General features: G+C 40.0%; 2 long non-coding RNA genes across 3 annotated transcripts in view; one reads left to right on the top strand and one right to left on the bottom strand.

The window, feature by feature from the left end:
* The window catches only part of LOC111923277 (uncharacterized), a 25,224-nt gene extending 21,829 nt beyond the window's left edge, over nucleotides 1-3,395 (top strand). The window contains exons 2-3 of the long non-coding RNA XR_002860988.2: nucleotides 228-300; nucleotides 628-3,395. This is a non-coding gene — a long non-coding RNA (uncharacterized LOC111923277). The remainder of the gene's footprint in view (nucleotides 1-227; nucleotides 301-627) is intronic.
* On the bottom strand, nucleotides 112-18,070 carry LOC111923302 (uncharacterized). 2 transcript variants are annotated; one of them, XR_015286104.1, is made up of 5 exons: nucleotides 17,746-18,070; nucleotides 15,250-15,358; nucleotides 8,292-8,345; nucleotides 6,305-6,464; nucleotides 112-2,834 (listed from the first exon to the last, which is right to left on the bottom strand). It is a non-coding gene; the product is annotated as an uncharacterized LOC111923302 (long non-coding RNA). The 2 variants fall into 2 exon arrangements; XR_015286105.1 differs by lacking the exon at nucleotides 112-2,834 and adding an exon at nucleotides 4,436-5,299.

Here is an 18,070-nt window from a genome sequence, read left to right as displayed (position 1 = left end):
ATAATAAGTTGAAGTTACACTGCCCTGTGCAGATGAAGTACTGAAACCAATCTCTGTTTTAAGGGAAATTTGCTGTGCCAAGGTGGAATAAAACATGCTGAAACAACCATAAAAAATGCTTGGTCTGTGCAGAAGACTATTTTATTAAACATATTGAAAGTGATACACCTATAAATATCTAAAATAAAGGTTCTTCTGGCTGGTATCATTGATTTTTTTGTTTTAAGGAGCAAATCAAAACACAGAAGATAACTCCAGGATCTGTTCAATACCATGCAACATTTTGATGCTGTTTCCAAGGTATGTGAATCCACACATGCAGGTAACCAGGGTGACCACCAAACCACAGCTGAAAGGCGAGGAGAAGATTTATTTAATTGCCTTATTAACAAGGCCAGGTGGCAGAGACACGTGGGGTCACAGCCTCCTTCAGGCTCAGCTCGCCCCAGTGCCCACAGGCACACAGGGACACAGGCTGCTGTAGGCTCAGTTCATCCTAGCAGTGTGTGTGTGTGAGCCCCTGCCTGCCCCACTGTATCTAAGGGCTTCATGAACGTGCAGTTTTATCACAAGGCTCTGATTTTGTGGTGTCTGAGCTTTTGATTTCTCTCTCTCTCTCTCCATTAGGAGGCCCAAGAGTGTCTGTGAGAATGTGCTGTATCTTCACAAGAATTCTACTTCTGAAACAAGGAGAGGATGAACAACACTAGGCTCAATATCAGGGTTTTTCCCACTCTGGCATTTTTAGCACTCTCAGCTGTAAGGTCACTTGAATGAATTTAACTCTTTGACATCCTTGTGCTTTCAACCCTTTCACCCCAACACCAGGTTTTGTCTTGTATTTCTAAGTTAGACCTACCACTTTTAAGGCCCAGGTCGTCTTCGGCTGAGGAAAGCTTTGGAGTTTAGGAATCCTACAAGGGCTGTCTGGAGCTTTGGCTGAGTTTGTATGATCAGGCTCTTAACCCCTGCTCTGTGTCGCTGAGGTTGGCAGGCTGGATGCTCCGCACTGCGCGCAGCAAGTCCTGGGCAGGGCCTTCTGCTGAAGACCATCCCATGCTGGATTCCATCTGCCAAGAGATCCATGAACCTCATCCTTCTCAGTTCATGTATCCACTGGCAGGACATTTGGGGCAGTCCTGCTTCAAAAGGGCTTCAAGCACATTGAGCTAAACAGTCCCAGTTCAGCAAAGCTGCCAAGCCCATCCTTCATTGCCCTGCTGAAGGACAAGTGAGTTCAGCTGTCGTGTTCATTTGCACACAGAGGCCAATGAGACTGTCACACTGCCTGCCTTGCTGGGTTGGAAAGAGAAGATTAAAAATGACACTCTTTTTTCCTGTGTCACACAGATTTTCCAGTTCTTTCATGTTTAGGAGTTTGAGAGCTGTGTGAGACTGGCTGTTATGAACAAATCCAGTTAGCTGATTATCTGCTGAAAAACCACCCCTAATAAATACAAAGGATTTTGAAAAAAACCCAGTTCCAAGCCCTTGAGTTGTCTTTCTTTGTATTTGAAGTTAGCCATCAGTCCTCTGGTTGACATATATATTACATCAAGTAGCAGAAATGAGTGAATTATTGGACATGGTGTTAATTTATTCTTGCCTAACTCTGGGCCCTGGGTGAGGGCAGCTATTGCCCTGTACATGGCAGATATTTGATATGGTGTCTGTCCTGCTATTGTGACTCTGTAAAGCTTATGAAGATTAACAAAGAAAGGATGTAAAAATATACTGCCTGAAATGTCAAACACAGAAGTGAAATAAAAATAAATATATAGGAAAAGTGGGCATATTAGTAGCTAAACCTTTCAGGGAATCAGATAATGTAGGTTCAATTTCTGATTCCACTATCAGTTTTTTATGTGACCTTGGGCAAATCATTTAACTTCCCTCTCACTTATTTATCCTCTGTAAAACTGAAACCAGGCTTTGTCAAAGGAAAGGAAAAGGGATAAGTCTTATTATCATCTCATGTGGACAATGAAAATATGAATCAATTTCCTTTAAGAAAATAATTTATAATATATGTTCTTCCTGATTTAGACATACATTATGCAGTGCTTAAATTTTCCCTCTTTTGTGTTGTAGATCTCATATCTGAATAAAATAGATTGTACTGAAAACTAACTGCCCACAACTCCCCAAAGCCATTCACTCAAATGAAAGCAGATATTTGACCTCTTGAAGCATAAAAAATAAGCATTCTACTCAATTTCTTCCCCCATTAAACTGATAGAGTTTTTCCTAGAATAATTACCTTTGGCAAAACATTCATTTGTTGTAAATCTTCAGGAGCTGTAGTAGAAATGGGATCAGAACAGTATCTTACATGTTTCAACAGCAGCTATAAAAATGTTGAGAAGGTTAAGGTATATCTCTTGTCACCAGTAGACTTTTGCTAGACCTCCCTTGGGCTCACGTAATTTTTTCAACATTTACATGACCTAGGATTTATATCCTAATAGTGTGCAAGTAAAAATTTACCCTAATTGGTATCAAAAAGTCTTAGTGGATATATTATTTTGGAAAACATTTATTTTGCTTCATGCTGAGCTGAAATCATATGTTCTACCTTGAAGAACTGCTTCTGTTCCACAGTTTCCATACCATGAATAAATATTTAAATCAGTCCTTCTTGTGAGCAAAGCTCAAAGGGGAAATCCTGGCCAGTCTTTAGTGAAGACAGGTGAGGTGTGGTGCTGCAAGATCCTGAGGTCTCACAAAGAGCTGAGCTTCCTCCTGGCCCCACCACGCTGTGGTCAGGGGAAGTGCCTGGATTGCTCTGTAACCTCTGAAATTGCTGTATATTTCAGAAATATGAGGGATCTGACCTGCAAAACAAAAAAAATGCCTCTAAGCAGTATCAAATTTATGATAAACAGGTATTTTTGAGCTCTTATAATGTGGCTATCTGGAATATCTATGGGGGAAAGAAAATTTAGGATTATATAATTAAAATTATCTAATATTGCAAATACATAAAGACATTGAACAGGGTTGTTTACCTATTTCTGTCACATCCTAACTTTTTTGTGTTTAACTTGGTGTCTGGTTGTATCCTTTACTGCTCCTGAGCAATCTGGGCAGCACATGCTCTTGGAATGAACAGATTTTAAAAACATCATTATTCATATTTTTATGAGCAAAACCTCCTTCTCAAACAGTATTTAGAAAAATCACAGTCATCTGAGTACTCATGGGAAAGGGACTGGAATGGTATGAAATGCAGAAGTTATGCTTCATCTCACCTTTCATAAACTCATTCTATCTACAGCTCTTTATTTGTGAGTCTCAGGTCTGTCTAAATACCTACTAATTCAGAGAAAGTACAGCTCCACTGTTTTCCCAACAGTAATAAAAGAGATATTCTTATGTGTTCATCACAATAAAAATGTACTTCGGTTTTTTTGTTTTTTTAAAAACGATGATTTGACAGCCCCTTTCTTTACAAGAGTTCTTCCTTTTAGAAGTTGTCTTTCAGTGTGCCCCTGAATTTTTTAGTATTATGCACTGATGTGGTACAGGAATAAGGCTGAATTGGAGACCTTTATTCTAGGAAAATACAGAAGGTATTGTCTCCTTTCTGTCCTGGAACTGTTTTTTTAATGCCTTTCACATTTCAGGGTCAAGCCCTGAGGAATACTTAAGGTAATATGCATTATGAATTGCACATGGCATGCTGACCTATTTTTCAATACAGTCTATTTTTTAGTAGACAAATCCCTTTTTTCCTTTGTTCATGTAAAGTTTGCATCCAGGCAAAGGACACAGCAGCACTCGGTGATCCAGGCCTATGAGTTATTCTGCCAGGTTCTGCCTTGTTAAATTTACACACACCACATCATCTTCTTGACCTCATTTACCTCTCAAACAGCAACTGCCTGAAGCAAAGGATATTTAGTTTTAAAGCAGTTGTTTTTGCTTCTTATGTTTAAAGCTATTGAATAAATGTCTCTCTGTAAAAGGCTGGTGTCCCTGCAGCAACTCTTTTGTACATAGAAAGCACCGGAAAGTATCATACTCTACTGGAACAGCAAGCGGGCAACCTTTGACAAAAACATGAGGAGAAAACTGATATGATAGTTACAAACATTCCTGTTCTTAACCTTTTGTTTCATTGCACATAAAGAAAAAAAACTTTTTCAAATGAGTTAATGTGCAAGAATGGCACTGTGGTTTCCTGGAGGCTACGAGTCTAAACATAAAGGTGAGTGCTGGCAGAGGTCTGTTCCCCCTGGAATGCAGAAGATCCACTATAGGATTTGAAAATTCCTTGAAAAAATGCACTGGAGTTCTTTGGTCAGAGAGGGTTTGGTTATGTGGACAAGGTGCTCAAGAGTGTTTCTGCTTGAAAGGGGACCGGTACAAATAAACAGGCGTGGAGCACCGAAATGCAGGTGAACGGCAAAAGAAACAGCATATTTCAAAATAGTTCAGATGACACACAGTTTGTTTCCCGTTCTCAAAATGTTACTTCAGTCTCTGCAGCAGCTGGAGGGCTAAAGGCTTCTAGCTCCATCAGAATGATTTAATCATCCAAGGCAGGGAGGCATATGTATAAAAAGATAGGTACAGAAAAGGTGGTGCTCACAGATGTGGCTTATTTATATGAAAACACATATTGCTGATTCTGTGTGGTACCAGTGCTACTCCTCAGCTCCGGGGAGAGACTGCCACTGGGACTGAGGTGTGATCCTCCTTCTGGGCCTGCTTATTAGATGTGTGTGAAATCATGTAGATTTTTTTCTTTCTTCCTTAGGTCTGCTGTATTCTCAAACCTCACCTGCATTCTAGCACAAAATACTGGCTATATACTCTGGCATTTCTTCACTACACCCCAATCCAGTGCAGGCCAATTCACAGATTTGAGGAGAACAAACCACATGTGCTCAAATCTAATTCAGTCTTCCATTATTTTCATAAAACCAGTGTGTGATTCATGGAATACTAACTACAGATTTTCTTTTGCAGCCACTCATTCTATGCTCACTTATGGAAGTAATTTCCACCTAAGTTTTGCTTCCATGGCAGTGAATTTTCTGGTTTCCTTGTCTGACCCTTTGTTTGTGGTCTCCCAACACCCACCCATTATAAAAGCCAGCTTTACAAGCTAAAATACAAGCTCTCCATGTGCCAGCATCCACTTTTCCACAATGGAACAATGAAGAAATGGATATGTGTTTACTACTGGATTGATGAATTCTTCAAGATTATTTTACATCAAATTCTGCACAATTTAGTCTTTTATTGAGGTTTAGCTTCATTACATTTATCGAATTGTTTCTAAATATTTTTCCTGTTAAAGGAAAGAAGAAAGTGATGAGATCATCTGTGCTAAAGTATGACACTCTGGGGATATCATATTATTGATTTGAGATTAAAAAATAACCACAAAAGGAATCAAAATGTTTAGTATCCCTACAGGTATTTCATCATAGTTTCATTCTGTGAGTCTTACAGTTCCCAAAATCTCCCCTTCCAGGGACAACCAATTATGAACTAGACAGTGATATAATGAATTTATTGCATTTCAAGAGAATTTCCAAAGATTAAAAGTTTCTTGCCCCTTATGTAATTTTTACTTGCTCTATAACAGATCCTTTCATGTATTTTTTTCCAAATTTTTTACCTGAATTTTGTTATTTTAATAGATGAGTGCCATTAAGAAGACATAAAATTGTTTATTATGTAGTAAATTATATTAAAAAGCAAGATTGTTAATGGTAAGATAATGATAATGATAAGATATTATTTATTTATTCTAAAGGCACAAAATTCTGAATCAAATCTTATTTGAAAGTATTAGTTAATGATTAGTTAATGGTGTTGCTAATATCTAGCCTGCAAAGAGATATAATATTATTCAGTGCACAGGAAGTGATTAAATTAAAGGTAGAAAATATTGATGTCTCCAGGCTCTCAGCTGGTACTGCAGGTTAGAAATAAAGCATGAACTGTTTGAGGCTGATAATTGTAACCCAGATAATTTTACAGATTTTTGTCCTCCTCTATGGCCTCTGTTTTTCAGCATGTTTTCTGATGGTTGCCTGAAGAATGTAAACACAAATGTGAAGGTTGTCATGAGTCAGTACGAGAGTGGGCTCCTGTCTTTTACAGAAAGACACTTCCCAAGCAGGCAAACATATCAGCAAGATCTCACAGCCTTGAATTTGTGAGTTTTTCAAGTAAATGGCAGGTAGTGACCAATTCAGTACCAAAATGATACAGCTCTGGGGAAGATGAAAGAAAAGCATTCACGATGCAGAAGATGTGTGGAGTAGGTTATGGTGATTACACTGACCTCTCCTGTATCTCATCCTGTGAGATGAAAATGGCTGTGTCACAATTCAAGGGAACATTTCTCTGCCAGCACCCAATGATTGCAGCCCTGGCACAGGGATCAGCTCTGCCCCAGCACTCCCAAACAGTGGCTGCTTTGGCTGGCACTGACTGAAATGAGGCTGGAAAGAAAAGGATGAGAGGATTATTCTGTTCACAGACATGTAACAGTAGACATTTAAATGACTAGGGCTCTTCAACTCCCTTCCAGAGTCCTTTTTTGGGTATTGGGATGGTCTTTGTGGATGCAAAGGGAGTCAAGATGTGATGAAAGGAACCAGGTTAATCAAGACTTAGAACACATCTGTACTTCAAAGAAATCTATTGCCACTTTAAAATTTAATGGAGACCAGATTCTTAAAGATCAAGGTATTCTTATTTTCCAGAATACAGGTTGAAGATTAAGTCTTATCTTGATTTGTAAAAACACATATGGATAACACAAACTTCACATACACACTTGACCTCTTTCAAAATAAGATATTTTATGAGTCTACCTGCAATATAGATGAGGTGTGTTTATGAAAACCAGATGTGGTGGATGTGCATGAGATGAAACCTTCAGTTATGCATTTATAGACACCAGTAAAGGGTGAACAATTTGTCACTGATGTCAATAGTACACTTTTGCAGCTTACTTGAGATTCAGGCTTTCCTGCTTGTGAGTTTCTACCAACTGAAGATTTTCCATGTTTCTGATACCATGATTTACTAATGCCTGTGGGTGATGCTGAGCCTGTTGCACTGTACCTGTAAAAAATATGGCTGCTTGTACACACAAAATATCTGTTTCTTTACATGCTTTTTCAGTCTCATTTTCAAATTATGTCATATTGCAGAGTGGCTTAGAAAGATAGCCAAAATTCTGTAATTACTGTTTGCACCTCATAGTTTTGTTACTGGGGAAACTGGGGACTTTTACTATGCAAATGCTGCTTTCAGACTTTGAGATATTTATTAGCAGTGCAGCACAAATTTATTTCAATTCATTAATTTTTAAAGATGAAACTGGAATTTGAAAAAAATTGAAAAAAACCCCACTAATGGGTATGCTTTGAGAAAGGGCTGAAATATCTTGATGTAAAAAGCTAGACTAACTACAGCAGGAAATTAACAAAAAGGCAGTAAAATGAACTTCAAAACATTTCAACATCAATAAGACTAACTGTCAGAAGGGAGAAAATCTGCATTAGCAATTTGCTGGACTAAGGCCTCAAATAAAATTGATGTCTTGAAACTGATGGCTCCTGAAAGACAATGTGGACACTGGAAGAACATGCTGAGTGCCACCTTGATCAAGACCTGCACTTATCTTTCCTGATCCTCTCTTTTATGCTTGCCTCCCCACATTTTTTTTTTCTTTTTTGCCTGATACTGATTACTGATACACCATGATGTATTAAGAATCAAATCTCAAAGCTCATCTTCTCTCTGATGTGTTTAATTGTGTGACAGAACAGGAACAGCAGCTTCAGAGCATCAAAGCTGGAGCCCTAACTGGTTGGTATCACTGAAGTCCAGGCAGACCCCCCTGCTGTCCTCCTTCAGCTGCTGTTAGAGGCCTGCAAAGGGCCATGTGCCAGTCAGACAGAGCAGAACTGTCTGTGGTCCTCCTACATCTTACTGGACTGCCAAAGTCTTTCCCAGGATGCTGACTTGACCCACAGCACAGTTCTCTGCTGATATTTGCTGGTACTCCCATTGCTGTCTACAGTGGCTTCTCCTTCTCCTCTGCAGGAATGAGCAGAGGTGAGGGCTTTCACATTTTTTTCCCACATCCTTTTCTCAATATGTTCCCACAAAAAAGGTGTCTTGACTTTAATGCAAATCCTTTCCCAAGCCACTGCTCAAAGTGAGCTAAGTCGTAGGTATTTGAGGGGATAGAAGAAAATAAGGAGTCATCTCATCTCGAATTATTATCAAAAGCAATGTGATTAGTATCCTCTTACCCTTGTTGTCTTCAGTATGGCTGCTTCCATCACAGCTAATCACCCTTGGAGTTCCTGCAAAAACCAAACCAGGAAAATAGGTATTTTTGAAGCTGTCACCTGGCCTATTTTATCTTTATTAGACTGCTTCAAAATTGATTCTTTCTCTCCATGAACTAAACAGCCAAAATGACTGGCTCTGTGCCTGGGATGCCTGCATTTAATGAGATGAATTCCGGTGTTTCTGACATTTTTTGCCACGTAATGAAGACTCTCCTGACGGAACAGAGGCACCAGTACCTGTTTGTCACCCACACTGCCGTGAAGCACTGTGAGCAGGCAGTGGGAGGAAGTGATCACTCTCCATGCTATTTCTGGACCAAAGAGGCATGCCTTACTAGGAAAAGTGCAGTGGGATTTTTATCTTATTAAGGGTGGATAGAAAGGGGTGACAGTCAGCCAGCAATGCCTAAACAGAGGATTTGTACCTCTGTCAGCATCAGTCTGACATCTCTCACCTTCTATGCTCATCAGAAAAACACACATGCAGAGAAGTCAAAATTGTAGAAAATTTAAAACACAGCATGAAAAGAAACTGAATGCTTATGAGAATTTCTCAGAAACATAGTTTCTAGAATTAAGATGCCTGTTGTTACCTATTCTTCCCTATACCTGATGCAGTTCTCTGAACTATGGAATTACACTGTTTCTCACTAGATTTTCTCTCATATTTGCTGATTACTCATCAACAAAATTCCATTTCTGAGTGTAAGTAACAGGAAAGAAAGGTTTCCTTGAGGCTTTTGTGTTGCAGCTCAGAAGCTGGTCCCAGCTGCTTGTGAATCATCACCTCCCGGCTGGACACAGCCCATCCCTGGCTCTTTGAAGAAGGCTTTGTAATTCGTTTGGGGAGGCAGATAGGAGAGAGCCTGCCACCTACCTGTAGGCAGGGATTTTCCTGGGATTTAGTCAGCCTGACAAAAGGTACTTCTAGGTTTTGTTTTGTCCTATGTAGAAAGTGCCCAAGAGGCTGCAGAGAGCTGCTGCACAACCTAATTAACACTGAGTATTTTCCATGGATGGCCAGAGAACAATCACTCCCACAGTTTGTTCACAGGGAAAAGTCCTTAATGTTAGTGGACTTGATTCCCAGCAGGCTCTGACTTTAGGTTGCCACAGTGAAAGGGAATGCTCTTGGCATACTAGAATCAGTAGGTTTTAATAACATTCCAATTTTTCATTCCCAAAGGTTTTCAATCAGCCCCACATTCCAGTTTCACTAGTGCCCTATTGTGAATCAAGTGAAGTTTTCCTTCAGTGGAAAATGTCTCCTGGGTTTCAAATGAGGGTTTCAGAAACAAGGAAGGTGAAATAGAAGCTTGGAAAAAATGTCATTTTACAAAAATCTTTCTCTTCAGTGTCCTGAAAGTTGCAGCCAAAACCTAACTTGACAGAGAAATATATGACTGGATGTTTGATCAACAGCCTGAAGATGCTTTTCCTGAAGTTAATTCACCCAGATAGATTCTTTAGGGAATTCTCACACTCTGAAAGCTCCTGGGATGTAAATTGTATTGATGAATCTTCAAATGCTAGTCACATTAAAATTACTTAGTTTAAATTTGTCCTTTCTCTTGTACCTGCTCTAATTGCCTACAGAGAGTAAATTGGATGCCATATCTGAGCATTGGTGAATGTCTGTGATGTAGATAATACAGAACAGATAGCATGGAAAACTCAGCCTGTGATTGGCACCCACATTCCAAGGCTAGAAGTACGGCGCTTAATTTAATAGGAATTGTGACACTAAATCAGTGACAGCAGGGATATTGTTCTGTTTCACATGTAGGAATTCCTGGCCTGCTACCAAAGGACAAATTAATATTCAGGAAGAAGGAACTGAGAAAGGAAGTGGTTGTTGCATTTTGTTATTCGTGATTCCCTCAGTGTGTAAATGCAAAAGAGGAGAATCCTGCAGGTCCCTCTCACAGATGCTGAGCTCTGCTCTGGCTCTTGCTCCAGGATGGGGTCATTAACAGGAGGGGCAAGAGGAGCCACCAGGGAGCTCAGACACTCAGCCCCAAGATGTGCTCAGTGGTGAGGCAGGAAGAGCTATCTGAGCTAAAAGGTTTCTCAGATCAGATGAGTCAGACAACTAAAACTGAAATCTATCTGGAAGTGTGTCTGCTTCTCTTGATCACAGGAAAACATGTGCTGAAGCAAGTATTTTCAGTTCTGTGTCTAGACCAGCCATAGGTAACCAGTCATGATGAAAGGAACTTGAATCTCTCAATCTCAGAGGTAGTCTCCCATTTTAAAAAAGTTGTTTGGCTCTGGCCCTTAAGCTTCCCTGATGCACCAGCAGGGAATAAAACCTTGCCACATGCAAGTGCAAGCCTCAAGGAATGCCTAGATGAGCTTCCCCAAACCAGAGGAACAATGTGAGGTAAGGGACTTGGCAGGGCTGAAAATAAAACCCCTGAAAGTGAGTCGTGATCAGCTCCTGTTGTACTTTAGTTAGGCTTTTAATGGGAGTGAGTTGCTGCCTGTGTGTTGTTTTAGAACCTAGGAGTGCTAATCCTAGTGCTTTGTGCAGGGAATTCAAGTCACTCATAAAGGATTTAAAATATTGGATTAGAAGATCTGTAGAGAATATTTTTGTAGTGGTACATGTAAGTTGAAAAAGAATGTTGTCATTTCAGGTAAATTCCCATTTGCATTTCCTTTATGACTGAGCATAACCTGTGGAGGAAGGCAGATCTGGAAAGCTTTATAATTAGGGATCCCAAGCAAACTGGCACCCTCTCCCTCCCCTGGGAAATCCCCTGGGGCTCGCTCTCAAAAGTGAATATCCCACAGGATAGATTATTTCAGTGTTCCTTTGCAAGCTTTTCCTCAGTGTATGGACTTGGAAGCCTGGAAAGTAAAGAAATTGAGGGTGGGAGGGACTCAGTGAGTGGAGCAGAGGAACCAAATTTAAAACATTATGTCTTAATTTACCTCTTGACAACCATGGCCACATCTGAGGGCAGGAAGCAGAGACTTCAGTCCTGGTATAAGCATTTAATTTCCACATGTTTTCACAGGGTGAATTTTGTTCCTCAGCAGATGTCCAGAGGGAGATCTGGTTATTTATACATTTCAGTGAGGGTGTAGTGAACATGTGAAGTGCTTGGTGTGATATCCAGACAGCAAACTTTGGAAGCTGATGTACAGTGGGGACAGTTGGCTTCAAAAATAATTGTGTCAACACCTGCTGTCATTTCTGTAGTGCAGCATGTACAGGGCTTGGACCTACACTTGCCCCTTTTTTAGCCCTAAAGACAAAGCTGATGTGCAGAAACTGTTCACAGTCCCTGCCTGCCAAAATACGTAGTCAAAAGGCCTTTGTTATAATTTTTGTCTGATTTTCCTCAGAAAAAGAAGCCAAATTTAGTAATGATAATTATTTTTGAGATTCTAATATTTTTGGACCCTGCATTTCAAAATGGGTAGGAAAGTAGATGTTGTTGACTGTATAAAGTGATGTACAAGGTTAACATGTAAAGATTGTCATGAGCCTGAAGATGAAATTGATCACAATTTAAATTCCTTTGCAGTTTATGTATACCACACTCCTGATAAGAAAGACCTATTTCCTCTCTGTTTTTGCATATCAGTAACATTCAAGCATCAAGCATCTTTCATTTTTCTGGTTCAACTAACCATTAATATGGAATATGCTACTCAAGGAATTTGAAAGGATTCCCAAAACCACCTGTAGATGTGCTGTAATGCAGTACCAAAATCCAAATGAATGGTTCCTACAGCAACTGCTGCTTGTATCACCTGTCACAACCCATTCAGTGATGCCTGAATCAGATACTGGTTACAGTTATGGCATTTTATGTTACAGCCATTTAAAATCCTAATACTTTCTCACCAAGGCTAAAATCACACACTAAGTGGACTATTACCAGACTGTTGCTGTGCTGGGGTGCATTTAAAAGATTGTATCTGCCTGTAGCAAGGATGTTGACAATTCCTTCTAATAGCATTTGACAATTTATAATTGCTAAGTTCTTTCTGAATACCTTCTGTCATGCTCATGTAATCTCTGTCAGAGATTTCCAAACAAAATGATTCATAAAGAGCTATAATTAATTGGAAGAAAGCCAGCTATCTAAAACAAACACTACCATTAGCATCTCCAGCAAGCCCAAAAATAGTCTCTAGAGATGCCACTGTCACAATGAAAAAGCTTTCAAAACAGTATAAAGATGTATGCTACACGTTAAAGGAATTATTCTGCCCAGTCCAAGACCTTGAGATCTTTTATTAATGAAATTTAAGGTGGACATGAAACTCTGGAGTGAGTCCAGAGGAAGTCATGAAGATGGCCAGCAGGCTGGAGCACCTGTTCGAGAAGAAAGGCTGAGACAGTTGGGGTTGTTCAGCCTGGAGAGAGAAGGCTCCAGGGAGACTTTAGAGAAGCTTCCAGTGACTAAAGTGGGCTACAAGAGAGTTGGAGCATGTAATGACAGGACAAGCATGTGAGCATGTTACTGGTATTAATTCAGGGGAAAAAAACCAACCTTTCAGCAATCAAAATAATGTTTTATAGAAGAAACCCACAGGAAAACAGTACAGAAAAATTAGATGGAGGATGCTCTTCAAGACTCCTTCAATTGAATCAAACATGCTTCATCAGTAACTTTCCTAAACAATAATGATACCAAAAATGTACATAGTACATCTTTTATTATAATGGGCCAAATTTCTACTTCCTCAGCAAAAGCCATAAGCAGAAAGTTATGGCTTCCTGGTCCTCTGCCCAACACTGGCTTGTGAGCTGGTCTGGGCAGCTTGACACTGCTCGTAAGTGCATCTGCTGGCCAGAGTATCCTCTGGGAAATTCAGAGCTGTGGCTTAGCTAAGTGCACATTTTTATAACCACATTTCCTCTCTGCCCCTCCTTGCGCCCAACAGTGACCCTGCTTTTAGAGGAGATAAGAGGGAGTGGCAAAACCTCATATATAACCTTATATATAAACTTAATAGCTTAATCTATTATACACAGAAGTGAAAAAGTCATCTTTATGTGGCTCACTTGTAATCTCCTTAGGGTAAAAGACTTTAAGTCTTTTTTTTATAGTGTATTTAATCGGTTAAGATATATTAAGAGTTTTGTAATATAAACAATTAAGACAGTACTATAACCCAGTCTTGTAAAGAGATGCTTTCATGACATGTTTTTTTCTTTTATAAAAACTTTAACAATATTTGCTACATTGAATATAAAGCAGTGAAAGGAGAACAAGCTTTATTTGTAGTGCATATGCTACCTATCAGAAATTTGAATTAAATAGACACTTTCTACTCTGTTAGATTGAATTTGAAATTCCTCCCAAATTCTGTATGTGTGTAGTGGAACTGAAGATCTATTTAAGATACTGATAGAAAATATATTACTTCTCTCCAGTTTTCTGATATACCAAAACTAATCAAGTTTTGTGGAACATGCCTGCAGATAAGTAATGTCATTTAGCATGATGCAGAAAGAATTGCATATAACTGATTGGCTAAAGAGGAAAGGTAGGTGATTATGGGAACTCTGTGAGGTGAAACATCCTGTCCTCAGTGAATTAAAAATGTGAACGTCTGTGTTGACCTACAGGTGTGCACCTTCCTCCTGGAATGCCAAGAGGAAGCGCTAGCAGCAGTCCGGGGTGATGCTAGAGGAGACTGATTAGAAAGTCTGTTTTCACCATTGTTGCCACTACATTACTGGGAAATGCAATCAAGCAGCACCCCTTCCCATTTAAAGGGGGGTGCTGGTCTGAAATGTAAGCATGGCAACCATCAAGGGCTCACACTGCTGGGGAATGGATTTGTAGCTGAGTCCTGCTGATTTGCAGGCCTGTAAACAAAGGTTCATTAAAAGTCTGTTTTGCCTCTGTGCTACTGGCAAATTCTCCTACAGAACTAAGAAATGGAGCAAAAATCAAAGGAGACTTTAAAATTTGTAAGATCTGTGTTTCACCTCTTTCTGTACAGCTTTGAAGATACACTGTTTAGATAATGCAGGCAATAAAAACAACACAGCTTTACCTCTGTGAACTGCACCAAGGGAAGAGCTATTCACTAGATGTTCACTTTCTCTGCATGCAATAACTCATCAGCTGCAGACTCCTTGTTTTTGCAGTCAACTTTAACCATTTCCTTGCCTGCTCCCTGCATGCAATAACACATAATCCCTTTGGTAAAACTGTTGCTTCCTCTACAGGCACAACTGGAATATGTATGAATAATCTGTACACTGTGACCCAATTCTTTCCAATTCAAAATAAAAGCATTTCAGAGTAGGTAAAAAGGATTCCTTCAGCAGTTTCAGGAGTGTTTGACTAGCTAACCTGGATGACTGTGAAAGTGTCAGAGTCCACTAGAGTACACTAAATGCATCTACCCTGACCTCTAAACTCCTCATTGCAATCCTACACAGCAAGATGATTGATTTGCTGAGATTCATTCCCAGCCTATACTGTGCTTCCTTCTTGGTAGTAAATTAAAAGTGTCTGAAATCACTGTTGGTTTCTATGATAAGCTCTTAACTTCCATATTGCAAAAGTTAGAAGAAGTATATTCCATTCACCTCCTGGTTTTATCCTTGTGATAATACTGTCCTTTTTACCCTCTTCTTATTTGGAAACCACAGACTTAGTGATATTGCCATGTGTAGTTCAATGATATGTTGGCATTGCAGCTGCCTTCCAAAAGCACAACACACTTAGGTTTGCACTAAGCAGGGAGCATCTCCCAGAGTTACTGCCAGGATGTTGTCAGATGAAATCTAAGTACATTTTCCTTGTGTTAGCAGGGGGAGATGGGCACATGGAGACTGAGAACTTGTTAGCTTGATTATCTTAAATCTAAGATGCATCTTTCTCTCTCTCTCTCTCTCACTTTCCTGAGACCTAAGAAGGCATAGAGTGTAACTCACCCAAAAATATAAGTCCTTCAATTTTCAGAAATTTGGGATGTATCTTTGTAAGGGATCTCTGAGAGGGAGCTTCAGGTCAACATCTCTGTCCAAGGAGTACATGGTATTGCTGAGAAATGCAATGAAAATGAGAAATGCAATGAAAATGAGAAATGGAATGAGGAGGTGTCTGCAGACAGAGCAATATTTCCCACTAGCACAAACAGTGAAACTACTGTGATGTGTATTATTACACTGTTACTGTTCCTCTTCATTACCTTGTCTTCTTTAGGGTTCTTCAGGATGACTGTCTTGCAGCTGTTGCTACACTGGTATCTCCTGCCAGAGCAAAAATCCCTACTGTGACTGAATAGACTTTCCTTTTCCAGTGAGAAATTGTGCTGAAGTGGATTATCTTTCCAACACAAGAAATGTTACAAGACATCCATTGACTTAATTTTGCTTTGTTCTAGACAATTTTGCTTAGTAAATAAAAACATTTAGAAACTGTGACCTTCCTCTGTAGGATACCTTGCTTAGTGTTTTGATTTTAGCCTACAGATAAGAATAAAAAAAAATCTCCATACTTTTATAGGGAGATGGGAAGTAAGAAACAGTTGAAATCCTGCTCTTACCAACAGAAATTGAAAAGAGTGAGAATCTGATTCTTTTTATCTCAACTGATCCACTTTTTATCTGGACTACAGCAAACTGAAATAATCAGTATCTTATGTCATCTTTACCCCTAGCTGAAGCTGGTGAAGAATGATAAAGCAGCTGTATTCCTGCCCTGAAAGAGGAATTCATCTCTTCAGATGGCCCTTTACATACTGCTATACTTTCCTCCTAACAGTGCCTGCACCACAGCTTGAAATTCTGGCAGTGACTGAAAACTACACATTAATGAACCTTTGATAAAAATTGTCACCCAGATCCTGTTATTGATATTCAAAGAGCTAAAAACATGTCACGGACTATTTAATGGCAGTAGCTCTTCAATAATTAGGAGAAAATGTTAAATACACTGTGTAAAAACTCATCTGATAGGAAGTCGCAGTCATGAAAGGCTTTTTTTCAATAGTAGAGTATAATAAAGATGTAAGACCTAAGTGAAATGTTACTAGAACTATGATCTCTGATCTCTGTCTCCTGTGGCATCATTCACATCATTGTAGTTATTCTACTGAAGTGTGCTTTGTTTCATTTTTCTTTCTTTTCGTCTACAAAGGGAAAAAACCTCAACTAAAGGCCTCACTTCTGTAATGAGAAATGAAGTGTGCAAGCCCTTGTACTCTGAGATCCAAATGTATCAGACTGCAAAGTGAATTCACCTTTATAAAACCAATTTAAATTCAAATTAAGGTCGTATCTTATGAATTTAATATGCAACAGTTATATCTTTTTTCTATTGAAGTCTACTAATCACTCTGTGAAGAGTGAAAACAGAACCTTCCAAATGAAAGTGGTCATAAAAGAGAGAAAGCTGTTCCACTTTTTTTTAACAGAAATCAGTTTAGAACTTAGTTAAATATTTATATTAGCCCAACTTGAGTCCTTTCCTTTCCTTTCCTTTCCTTTCCTTTCCTTTCCTTTCCTTTCCTTTCCTTTCCTTTCCTTTCCTTTCCTTTCCTTTCCTTTCCTTTCCTTTCCTTTCCTTTCCTTTCCTTTCCTTTCCTTTCCTTTCCTTTCCTTTCCTTTCCTTTCCTTTCCTTTCCTTTCCTTTCCTTTCCTTTCCTTTCCTTTCCTTTCCTTTCCTTTCCTTTCCTTCCCTTCCCTTCCCTTCCCTTCCCTTCCCCTTCCCCTTCCCCTTCCCCTTCCCCTTCCCCTTCCCCTTCCCCTTCCCCTTCCCCTTCCCCTTCCCCTTCCCCTTCCCCTTCCCCTTCCCCTTCCCCTTCCCCTTCCCCTTCCCCTTCCCCTTCCCCTTCCCCTTCCCCTTCCCCTTCCCCTTCCCCTTCCCCTTCCCCTTCCCCTTCCCCTTCCCCTTCCCCTTCCCCTTCCCCTTCCCCTTCCCCTTCCCCTTCCCCTTCCCCTTCCCCTTCCCCTTCCCCTTCCCCTTCCCCTTCCCCTTCCCCTTCCCCTTCCCCTTCCCCTTCCCCTTCCCCTTCCCCTTCCCCTTCCCCTTCCCCTTCCCCTTCCCCTTCCCCTTCCCCTTCCCCATTTACACATAACAGATAATGAGATTAGGAAGACATTCTTTATATGTACTCTACAATTCTAGGAAATGTTACCACAAAAGAAAACAAAGTCCATAAAACTATTGTTTCTCTTATAAAACCATGCAGCAAGCAGATACCTGCATATAGAAATATATATTTTCTATCTTCTCAGATACAGTATGAGTGCACAGATATAGTGTTTGATGCATACACATTTATGCTAATGAAAATTTTAATTCATATGTATATATGTATATACACACACACAGGTTAATGAGAAACATGACAGCCATAACCCATCAGACAGATATGGCAGGTATCAATTTGCATTAGACTTTGCCCTAATGGTTTCTTGACTCACCATTAGATCAATTCCTTGCCCAGACACATTTTGTCTTGTGTCAGTGAGCAGGGGATGGCACGAGGGAGCAGCATCAACATGGAGCAGCAGAGGTTTCACCAGCACAGCAGAGGAGCCTCAGGCATGGAACTTTTCACAACCTGACATTAGCAGCTGAAGTGTGATTCACTGAGTTTTGGCCTGTAGGAAGGACAGCAGAGTCAGTGATTCCTGGGGGATATCTGCCCTGAGAAGGGCTGAGCTCAGCAAGGCTGGCTCCATTGACTGGACCAGGCTTCACACTGAGAAACAGAACGGCTGCTCTGGGTCAGACCAGCCTCTCTCT

The sequence above is a fragment of the Cyanistes caeruleus genome, chromosome 4, assembly GCF_971803275.1.
Source record: "Cyanistes caeruleus chromosome 4, bCyaCae1.hap1.1, whole genome shotgun sequence".
Lineage (NCBI taxonomy): Eukaryota > Metazoa > Chordata > Aves > Passeriformes > Paridae > Cyanistes > Cyanistes caeruleus.
The sequence above is the reverse complement of the archived record's forward strand: the minus strand, read 5'-3'. Positions and strand labels throughout refer to the sequence as shown.